Consider the following 10,387-nt stretch of genomic DNA (forward strand, 5'->3'; position numbering starts at 1 on the left):
TCAAACATCCAACCCTCATTACATAGAGGTTTCAGCTATATATAGACACATACTTCTAACTACTTAGAGCTTCCTCCTCCAGCATGAGGGGAGCTCGATGACTGTCACTAATGACACCTATCTGCTTTGCAACAAACTATTTAATACAATAACCACTAACTGAAATTCTAAAAAGTTCTAATTTAATTATAACTCTAACTCTATCTTCTTCGTAGAATGATTCCTCCTTTCAGCTTTGACACCTGGTTTCCTTATCATTTAGCTGAGATGGCTGAGATGAGAAATTAATGCTCCATGTTTGTCTTCAATGACACATCTTTTCTGTTTCCCTGAAACATAGGCCCCTATTTTTCGGTCCTTGATGTGCTTCAAAATGTTCGAATCCAAAGATCTTCCTGTGAAGCAACTTTCGTTGAATAGATCTTCCTCCAAGCTCCTCACAAAATTGAGTAGCTGTTGTTGCCATTCTTCAGTAACTGGGTGCTGATAAAATAATTACAAGATTCTCTCTATGGTATCTGGCCGCACTGCATATAAATCAATGTTTGCATGCCATGATCTTGGTATACCTCCATCCAACTCCTTGGAAACTCTGTTTTCGATGTTCACATATTTGATCCCTTTCAAACTACCCAAATTCCATTGGCCAGAAACTCCTGCTAAGGGCTCTCTAAAAGCACAATTAATGCGTACATTTTGATGTGAATGTCCATTTGATATCAAGTGATCTCTACGACCATCAATCCACAAAACTGCACGCATCTGAGGTAGGTTATCTGCACCTTTCTGATCTGGGTGAATCTTAACACCACTACTTGGCTCTAGATATTCCAATGAAGTTTCCAATTCGGTCTCAATACAGTCAACTTGAAAACTTCGCCAGCATAATACAGATGATATTACCATTGCCCCACATAGAATTCTATGTGTCACTTTGATGTTAAATTCACTACCCAGAAATTGAACCAAGGGTGGGCCTTGGATCCCCATTTGGCCAGGGACCGACTCTAGGAACTTCAGATGAAGATCATCAACAGAAAGACTAACAGCAGTATCATTGGGAACCATTTCAACGAAGCTACCAAATGATCCAGTCTTATCCAATTCTTTGTTTCCATTCCTTTGTTGCATACTTTCACCTGTGCTTCTTTCTCATTTAATGACTGCAAATTGTACTCTAAAGAAAACATCTGGTCATAAACTAGTATTTTATCTGAAAATTCTCTTGCAACATTTAGCTTTTCCATTGAATCATTTGGAGAAACGTATTGAAATGCTCCATCAATCCGCTTTAAATATCTGTCATTTCCCATTGGAGTGTGACAATCAGATGGTGACAGAAGCTACTGACTTGATAAAAAATCTTTCAGTGTGCCATCTTTCACTTTGCAGACTCTTTTTCGGGCTTTGTATATCTCACAGCGCTGCCAATGGAAAGGTCTACATCATAGCTCGAAGACTGCAATGCTTCTATAGAAATGTTTTCTAAATTTGAACAGTTTTGCATGACATATTTTTCTCCTTCACATTCTGGGTGGAAAATTGGGTCATATGTCGAGTCATACTCTAAACTGGGCAACACTTATATTCCACTCATTATCATCGTGAACTGGAAGATTAGATGCACAGGCTGCTTCTGCTTCTGCTTCTACCCTAGCCTTAGCTGTAGCATCCTTTGCTGGTTTCAACTGGATATATTCTCGCTGACGGTCTTGACAAGCAGAATTAGAACACTGAGGATTAGGTAACATTTCCATGGTTGGGAAATAGTCCTTGAGAGCATTGTATCCCAAGTATTTAGAAACTTCACCAAATTGAAGCAAGTACTTGAGAGTACTTTGAACCAAAAGACCAGCCACAACTCCCATTGTGGTGCGTAATGAAGCTGCACAAACACCATCACGCTTGAGAGTACGCTCATCTACTACAGATGCAACTACCAGTGGTGGAGCACATGCAAAACAAGTTGTTTCTCTCTGAATGAGCAATTGAATATGCCCAGATACAACATCCTCTGACACACTTGACTCCATCCATATTTGGTTTAGCTCGTTGCAAGCCTGATTCACAACCATGCGGGCTTCATAGTTATCTACACAACTTAACACTAAATCAACTCCACTTTGTCGACCTCTTGTGGATACAATAACTTGGTTGGTTAGAGTCTCCATGAATTTCTCAAAACCCTTCACTGTTGTAATATTCAATGTGTAGCTCTCAATCAAAACATCTGGATTAATTTCAGCAAGTGTCTGAGCAGCAGCATCTGTCTTAGTCATGCCAACCTGTTCTGGCCGGAAGAAGAGACGATTCATATTTTCCAATTCCACTGTGTCATAGTCATACAGCAAAAGGCGCCCAATTCCACATCTTGCAAGCATTTCAGCTGCAACACTTCCTACGCCACCAATACCAACCGTGGAAACTGAGAATTCTCGAATCCGCTCATAGTTGTTCACAATACCCATTCGCTTCAATGCCATAAGTCTACTATATGAATTACTGTCCATTATTTCAGAGCTCATATCCTTCACCTTTGGGTGTCGCATAGCCACACCTTTTACAGTCGTGGAAATCTGCACTGCATGATGTTGCAACTTGGTAAGCTGAGATTGAATTTTGGTATCTAATGGTGACAATGATAACGCTGATTTAAGGCCTTCCAAAGCATCCAGTAGCTCCTTCTCTTCCTCAATATAACAAGCATTCAATCATGAAGCCACGCCAACGCCTTAGAGGAACGTGTAGTCAAAATAGTAAATGTAAAGAGTACTCCTCCTTCAGAATCTTTCCATGTGTCATAAAGAGCTGCAAAGACAAGGGGTTTTTTTTATCTTGAAAATGTATATAGAATGGTTGCTTCTTCGCTCCATCCTTTTTCCACTCGTAAAAGCCTTCAACTGTCACAAGGCAATGACAACTTGGAATAAGTCGACGAAAGAAGCCTTCTCATGAACCGATTCTGTTCGAGCATTGGTTTCAAAGAGGACCAAGATTTTGAGACTTGGGTATGAAATAGAGTTTTGATGGACCTCCGTTGGTGATCATGAGAGCCTGCCACAACAGCTGTGAGCGCAAAGTAAAACTACCACTGGGAAGTTCCCCGTCAAAGAATATGTAGACAACGACAACCTTGACTTCCATTCGACTTCATAATAATTTATATTACCGCTATCCCCTTTTCACACATATATATATTTATTAATGCATCCCTGAGGCACAACCTTTTCTTGGAATTTGAAATATCTTCCATTCCATTCCATGTCCCTGTCTCAATCTGCTAGCCCGAGATTCATTTGATTTGGATCAGATAAGGACATAAAGGAACAAGGCAATACTAATCGCGTAAAGACCGCCAAGGTCCGCAAGGAATAATACAGGTCCCATGATATCCTTAGTATCAATCTCAACAATATAATCAAAAATCTCATAAGCTGTAGCCCCTTTGATGCCAACAGAGCCTGCACGTGTCAAGACCGACATGTAAGACCTTACACATGCTATTCCCGTAAAATTCTTGCAGAAAATATGACAGCTGGTGTGAGATGTGCTATGGATCAGCACGAATTCCCCATTTCGTAGCGCAGTTAGTGCAAAGTCGGTGTTTTTTCGCTACGAAATCACCTAAAAGATGTTGCGCTGCGAAACTGATAAAGGGATCTATGCGCTTTGTCCTTGAGCTAGTCTGAGCAATTTTGGCAACAGAATTTTCAGTGATAACAGTGGCTCCACTTGGGATAGTGTGCCCTTGTGGTACACTAAGAACCTGCAGTTCCAGTGCCTTATAAAATTTATTTGACAAACATCTTCTTTAAGTTCCTTGGGCCTTCACCTCGAGCTCTAGCTGGATGATCACTGTAGGAGAAAGAAAACTACATCTACTGAAAAAAAATGCTCAGTCAACATTGAGCTTATTTTCAATTTCCTACCTACCTACCCTATCAATTTCAAACTTCTTTCAGCTCAATCAATGTGAAATTTCCAATGTAGCCAATCATTTGTCTTATCTGATATTTGATTTCTTTGACTGCATCGGAGTTCAGAGCCAATATGATAGTATGATGACCGCTGCCACTGAAATTTTCTCTGATCTTTATAGGAAAACTGAAACACTGGAGAGTAAAACTCTTCCATGTAGTCCACTATAGGTTCCCAGAATACATGATCAGCTTGATTATTCTTGTAACTTTCTGGTTGTGCAAACTAATCTTCAACAACAGTGTACTCTTCCTCAATCGTGAAAGAGAAAGGAAGCAATACTCTCTCCTTGTGTTCTGCCATAGAAAGCTGTTGAAAATAATGATCATGATTATGAAAACTCTATGCCTGAATTTGACCTTCTAAACCTTCAATGTCTTTCTCAATGTCCTCAGCAACTTCATCCAAAAATCTCATCTTATCCTCTGCCTTGCAGTCAAAGGATTTTAGATACGAGGACAAGGACAAAGAAAAATTTTCATTTGTTTCTCCATTACTATGATCATTATTCCATTGTTTGAAACCTTGAACTGAAGGAGAGTTTGCCACCACATCTGACCTATCTATCCATTCCTCCAAAAACATAAGCCATAAGTCTTGAAATGACTTAATGGATTTGATATGAAAGCTTTCAATCCATTGTTTACATTTCCCTTGAAGTGAATCATAGAATAACATAATGCAAACATCCTCATGTTTAACTCTAAGAAGCTCAGTAAAATGACAGAAATCTGTTATATGCTTCAGAGTTAAACTCAAATCTTCTCCATTGAATTTGGGACCATTCCTTAGAAAATATGCATCCTTGCGAAAATGATTTGGGAAACCATGAATTCCTGAAAAATCTATGCATGCATACCTTGAAATAAGAATGGTAGCATCTAGTTCCTTCATAACTCCAGTGGAATCACCATGAATGTATGAATTTTGAATTCTTCAACAATGGAGTCGCCAAGGTAGTTTTGCAGCCTCAAAAACCTTCTGAGCTCCTGCTACCTTCAGAAGTTAAACTTCATAATTTCGGGAAAGAATAATCTTCAGGCTCCCGGCAGACGCACCAAAATGTTATCACAAAATCAAGCACTGAAAGGCTGCTGATCAGTTAGACTCTGTGTAACTATTTCAAACCAGACTTTTGACTAAGGCTTAGCCTCCTTAGCCTGAGAGGGCTCTCTCAAAGGGTTATTGATTTTAAATATTGATGAGATGGCTAACTCTTGCAAAGTAAATTTAACACATATGTTGGCTGGACAGACATTACAAAGACTTCCATTGGGCTCATGGAGTTAATCATCATTTCAGCAAACTATAAAACCACTCATTCATAGAAGTCAGGGCATGTAATGTTTAAACACTCAAAATACCTCTCATAGAAACCTCAACTTACAAATACACACAGGAAATCAGAGCAGCAAAGTAAATTCTGAGTGATTGTGTATCTATACAGTTGTAAAACATAAAGGATAAAACAAAACCACATATATCTTGAGCATTTGAAACACTGTGTGAATCCTGAGAAGAAAAGTAGTCATTTGTATTACTGAAAATAAGTTTTTACACAAGCCAAAATAAACTCTGTTTTCTCAAAAATCCAACCCTCAATACATAGAGGTTTCAGCTATATATAGACACATACTTCTAACTACTTAGAGCTTCCTCCTTCAACATGAGGGGAGCTCGATGACTGTCACTAATGACACCTATCTGCTTTGCAACAAACTATTTAATACAATAACCACTAACTGAAATTCTATAAAGTTATAATTTAATTATAACTCTAACTCTATCTTCTTCGTAGATGATTCCTCCTTGCAGCTTTGACACCTGGTTTCCTTATCGTTTAGCTGAGATGGGTGAGATGAGAAATTAATGCTCCATGTTTGTCTTCAATGACACATCTTTTCTGTTTCCCTGAAACATAGGCCCCTGTTTGTCGGTCCTTGATGTGCTTCAAAGTGTTCGAATCCAAAGATCTTCCTCTAAGCTCCTCACAAAATTGAGTAGCTGCTGTTGCCATTCTTCAGTAACTGAGTGCTGATAAAATAATTACAAGATTCTCTCTATGGTATCTCGCCACACTGCATATAAATCAATGTTTGCACGCCATGATCTTGGTATACCTCCATCCAACTCCTTGGAAACTCTGTTTTCGATGTTCACATATTTGAGCCCTTTCAAACTACCCAAATTCCATTGGCAAGAAACTCCTGCTAAGGGCTCTCTAAAAGCACAATTAATGCTATCAAGTTATCTCTACGACCATCAATCCACAAAACTGCACGCATCTGAGGCAGGTTATCTGCACCTTTCTAATCTGGGTGAATCTTAACACCACTACTTGGCTCTAGATATTCCAATGAAGTTTCCAATTCGGTCTCAATACAGTCAACTTGAAAACTTCGCCAGCATAATACAGATGATATTACCATTGCCCCACCTAGAATTCTTTGTGTCACTTTGATGTTAAATTCACTACCCAGAAACTGAACCAAGGGTGGGCCTTGGATCCCCATTTGGCCAGGGACCGACTCTAGGAACTTCAGATGAAGATCATCAACAGAAAGACTAACCGCAGTATCATTGGGAACCATTTCAACGAAGCTACCAAATGATCCAGTCTTATCCAATTCTTTGTTTCCATTCCTTTGTTGCATACTTTCACCTGTGCTTCTTTCTCATTTAATGACTGCAAATTGTACTCTAAAGAAAACATCTGGTCATAAACTAGTATTTTATCTGAAAATTCTCTTGCAGCATTTAGCTTTTCCATTGAATCATTTGGAGAAATGTATTGAAATGCTCCATCAATCCGCTTTAAATATCTGTCATTTCCCATTGGAGTGTGACAATCAGATGGTGACAGAAGCTGCTGACTTGATAAAAAATCTTTCAGTGTGCCATCTTTCACTTTGCAGACTCTTTTTCGGGCTTTGTATATCTCACAGCGCTGCCAATGGAAAGGTCTACATCATAGCTCGAAGACTGCAATGCTTCTATAGAAATGTTTTCTAAATTTGAACAGTTTTACATGACATATTTTTCTCCTTCACATTCTGGGTGGAAAATTGGGTCATATGTCAAGTCATACTCTAAACTGGGCAACACTTATATTCCACTCATTATCATCGTGAACTGGAAGATTAGATGCACAGGCTGCTTCTTCTTCTGCTTCTACCCTAGCCTTAGCTGTAGCATCCTTTGCTGGTTTCAACTGGATATATTCTCACTGACGGTCTTGACAAGCAGAATTAGAACACTGAGGATTAGGTAACATTTCCATGGTTGGGAAATAGTCCTTGAGAGCATTGTATCCCAAGTATTTAGAAACTTCACCAAATTGAAGCAAGTACTTGAGAGTACTTTCAACCAAAAGACCAGCCACAACTCCCATTGTGGTGCGTAATGAAGCTACACAAACACCATCACGCTTGAGAGTACGCTCATCTACTACAGATGCAACTACCAGTGGTGGAGCACATGCAAAACAAGCTGTTTCTCTCGGAATGAGCAATTGAATATGCCCAGATACAGCATCCTCCGACACACCTGACTCCATCCATATTTGGTTTAGCTCGTTGCAAGCCTGATTCACAACCATGCGGGCTTCATAGTTATCTACACAGCTTAACACTAAATCAACTCCACTTTGTCGACCTCTTGTGGATCCAATAACTTGGTTGGTCAGAGTCTCCATGAATTTCTCAAAGCCCTTCACTGTTGTAATATTCAATGTGTAGCTCTCAATCAAAACATCTGGATTAATTTCAGCAAGTGTCTGAGCAGCAGCATCTGTCTTAGTCATGCCAACCTGTTCTAGCCGGAAGAAGAGACGATTCATATTTGCCAATTCCACTGTGTCATAGTCATACAGCAAAAGGCGCCCAATTCCACATCTTGCAAGCATTTCAGCTGCAACACTTTCTACGCCACCAATACCAATGGTGGAAACTAAGAATTCTCGAATCCGCTCATAGTTGTTCACAATACCCATTCGCTTCAATGCCATAAGTCTACTATATGAATTACTGTCCATTATTTCAGAGCTCATATCCTTCACCTTTGGGCGTCGCATAGCCACACCTTTTACAGTCGTGGAAATCTGCTTTGCATGATGTTGCAACTTGGTAAGCTGAGATTGAATTTTGGTATCTAATGGTGACAATGATAACGCTGATTTAAGGCCTTCCAAAGCATTCAGTAGCTCCTTCTCTTCCTCAATATAACAGGCATTCAATCATGAAGCCACGTCAACGCCTTAGAGGAACGTGTAGTCAAAATAGTAAATGTAAAGAGTACTCCTCCTTCAGAATATTGCCATGTGTCATAAAGAGCTGCAAAGACAAGGGGTTTTTTTTATCTTGAAAATGTATATAGAATGGTTGCTTCTTCGCTCCATCCTTTTTCCACTCGTAAAAATCTTCAACTATCACAAGGCAATGAAAACTTGGAATAAGTCGACGAAAGAAGCCTTCTCATGAACCGATTCTGATCGAGCATTGGTTTCAAAGAGGACCACGATTTTGAGACTTGGGTATGAAACAGAGTTTTGATGGACCTCCGTTGGTGATCATGAGAGCCTGCCACAACAGCTGTGAGCGCAAAGTAAAACTACCACTGGGAAGTTCCCCGTCAAAGCATATGCAGACAACGGCAACCTTGACTTCCAGTCGACTTCATAATAATTTATATTACCGCTATCCCCTTTTCACACATATATATATATATATATTAATGCATCCCTCAGGCACAACCTTTTCTTGGAATTTGAAATATCTTCCATTCCATTCCATGCCCCTCTCTCAATCTTCTAGCCCAAGATTCATTTGATTTGGATTAGATAAGGACATAAAGGAACAAGGCAATACTAATCGTGTAAAGATCGCCAAGGTCCGAAAGGAATAATACAGGTCCCATGATCTCCTCAGTATCAATCTCAACAATATAATCAGAAATCTCATAAGCTGTAGCCCCTTTGATGCCAACAGAGCCTGCACGTGTCAAGACCGACATGTAAGACCTTACACATGCTATTCCCGTAAAATTCTTGCAGAAAATATGACGGCTGGTGTGAGATGTGCTATGGATCAGCACGAATTCCCCATTTCGTAGCGCAGTTAGTGCAAAGTCGGTGTTTTTTCGCTACGAAATCACCTAAAAGATGTTGCGCTGCGAAACTGATAAAGGGATCTATGCGCTTTGTCCTTGAGCTAGTCTGAGCAATTTTGGCAACAGAATTTTCAGTGATAACAGGTAGGAACAACATGTTTAGGGACTTTGGATCCCTTAGATTATGGACATTTCATGCTCAATGAGGCACAAAAATGTCTATAACAGTTGCCCCCTAAAGTATGAGGCTGTTTATCGGGCGAAATGCTTTATCAGGGAGATCCGAAGTTCATCCAATGCTGGGAGGAGACCTATAATACAATACAATACAATACATTATTTTTCATTCTGCTTTCATGATCTAGCTGAGGCGGGCATTCCCATGCTCAGCTTTATAAATTCATTTTTCTTTACATAGAATAGACAATCGTCTGATGATAGACTGATAATTTTGATGAAATTATCATCCTTTGAGTAGGATGATTATCTGCTGCAATGATGTACATGTCAATGTCTTTATCTTTCCTGAATATATATCGCAGCCTGGATGGATGAAACTATATCCGGGGTCTTCAAACTCGTTTGATCTTCACTCTAAGTACAAGTTGATCCATGTGAGAATTGTTCTGAAGTCGAACATGGAAAGACATCGCTTGATTACCGGTCAATGATTTAAACCGTTAACAAGCGCGAGAGGAATCACCGATAATGATAATGACCCTCAAGGTACTGCAGTACAATTCACGTGGTGTGAATAAAGGACTTGGCATCGAACACCACGCAAAATCTTTCGGTCGAAGGTCATTGATGTATACCTGTCGCCGGAAGTGAGAAACTTGCCATTGTGGCATGCAAGCTTCAAAGTACTGAAGGGGTTGTTCCTAGATCAACTTCTTGGATAATGAGCTGATGTCGACAAGAAGCGATCCGTCAAAGGAGGGCCTTAATGAATCCCATATCAGTGACACGGAACGGAGCTAATGACTTTAATGGAGGTGAAAACGATCTGTGACATATGATTCAGGGTGGCGGTCATGAAAGGATGAAGGATAATGTATGGCAGTGGATGGGACACGGTTGACTCTTTCTGAACGACTTCTCTTGAACATATGGCGACACTGATACGATGGATCGGTAGCATTACCCCAAATATGGATGGTATGGCGAGACCATGGATGTGACCGGTGAATGAAACAACCCAACCCGATTGTGGTATGGAGGAAAAGTGTCATGTTCAAGAGCGACTTGCTACCATCAAAGTTTTCTTTAGTTTCTCCCAATTTTTCCCCAGTCATTGCTGACC

At 39.9% G+C, this 10,387-nt stretch overlaps 2 pseudogenes; both read right to left on the reverse strand.

Moving 5' to 3' along the window:
• Nucleotides 1-1,559: 1,559 nt before the first annotated feature.
• On the reverse strand, nucleotides 1,560-3,144 carry LOC149173602 (ubiquitin-like modifier-activating enzyme 5 pseudogene; annotated as a pseudogene).
• A 3,373-nt stretch (nucleotides 3,145-6,517) lies between these two features.
• On the reverse strand, nucleotides 6,518-8,988 carry LOC149173603 (ubiquitin-like modifier-activating enzyme 5 pseudogene; annotated as a pseudogene).
• Between the last annotated feature and the right edge of the window lie 1,399 nt (nucleotides 8,989-10,387).

This window comes from Pinus tabuliformis, chromosome 4_2 (assembly GCF_031772625.1).
Source record: "Pinus tabuliformis cultivar Carrire ecotype Pingquan chromosome 4_2, CPIR1, whole genome shotgun sequence".
Taxonomy (NCBI): Eukaryota; Viridiplantae; Streptophyta; class Pinopsida; order Pinales; family Pinaceae; genus Pinus; species Pinus tabuliformis.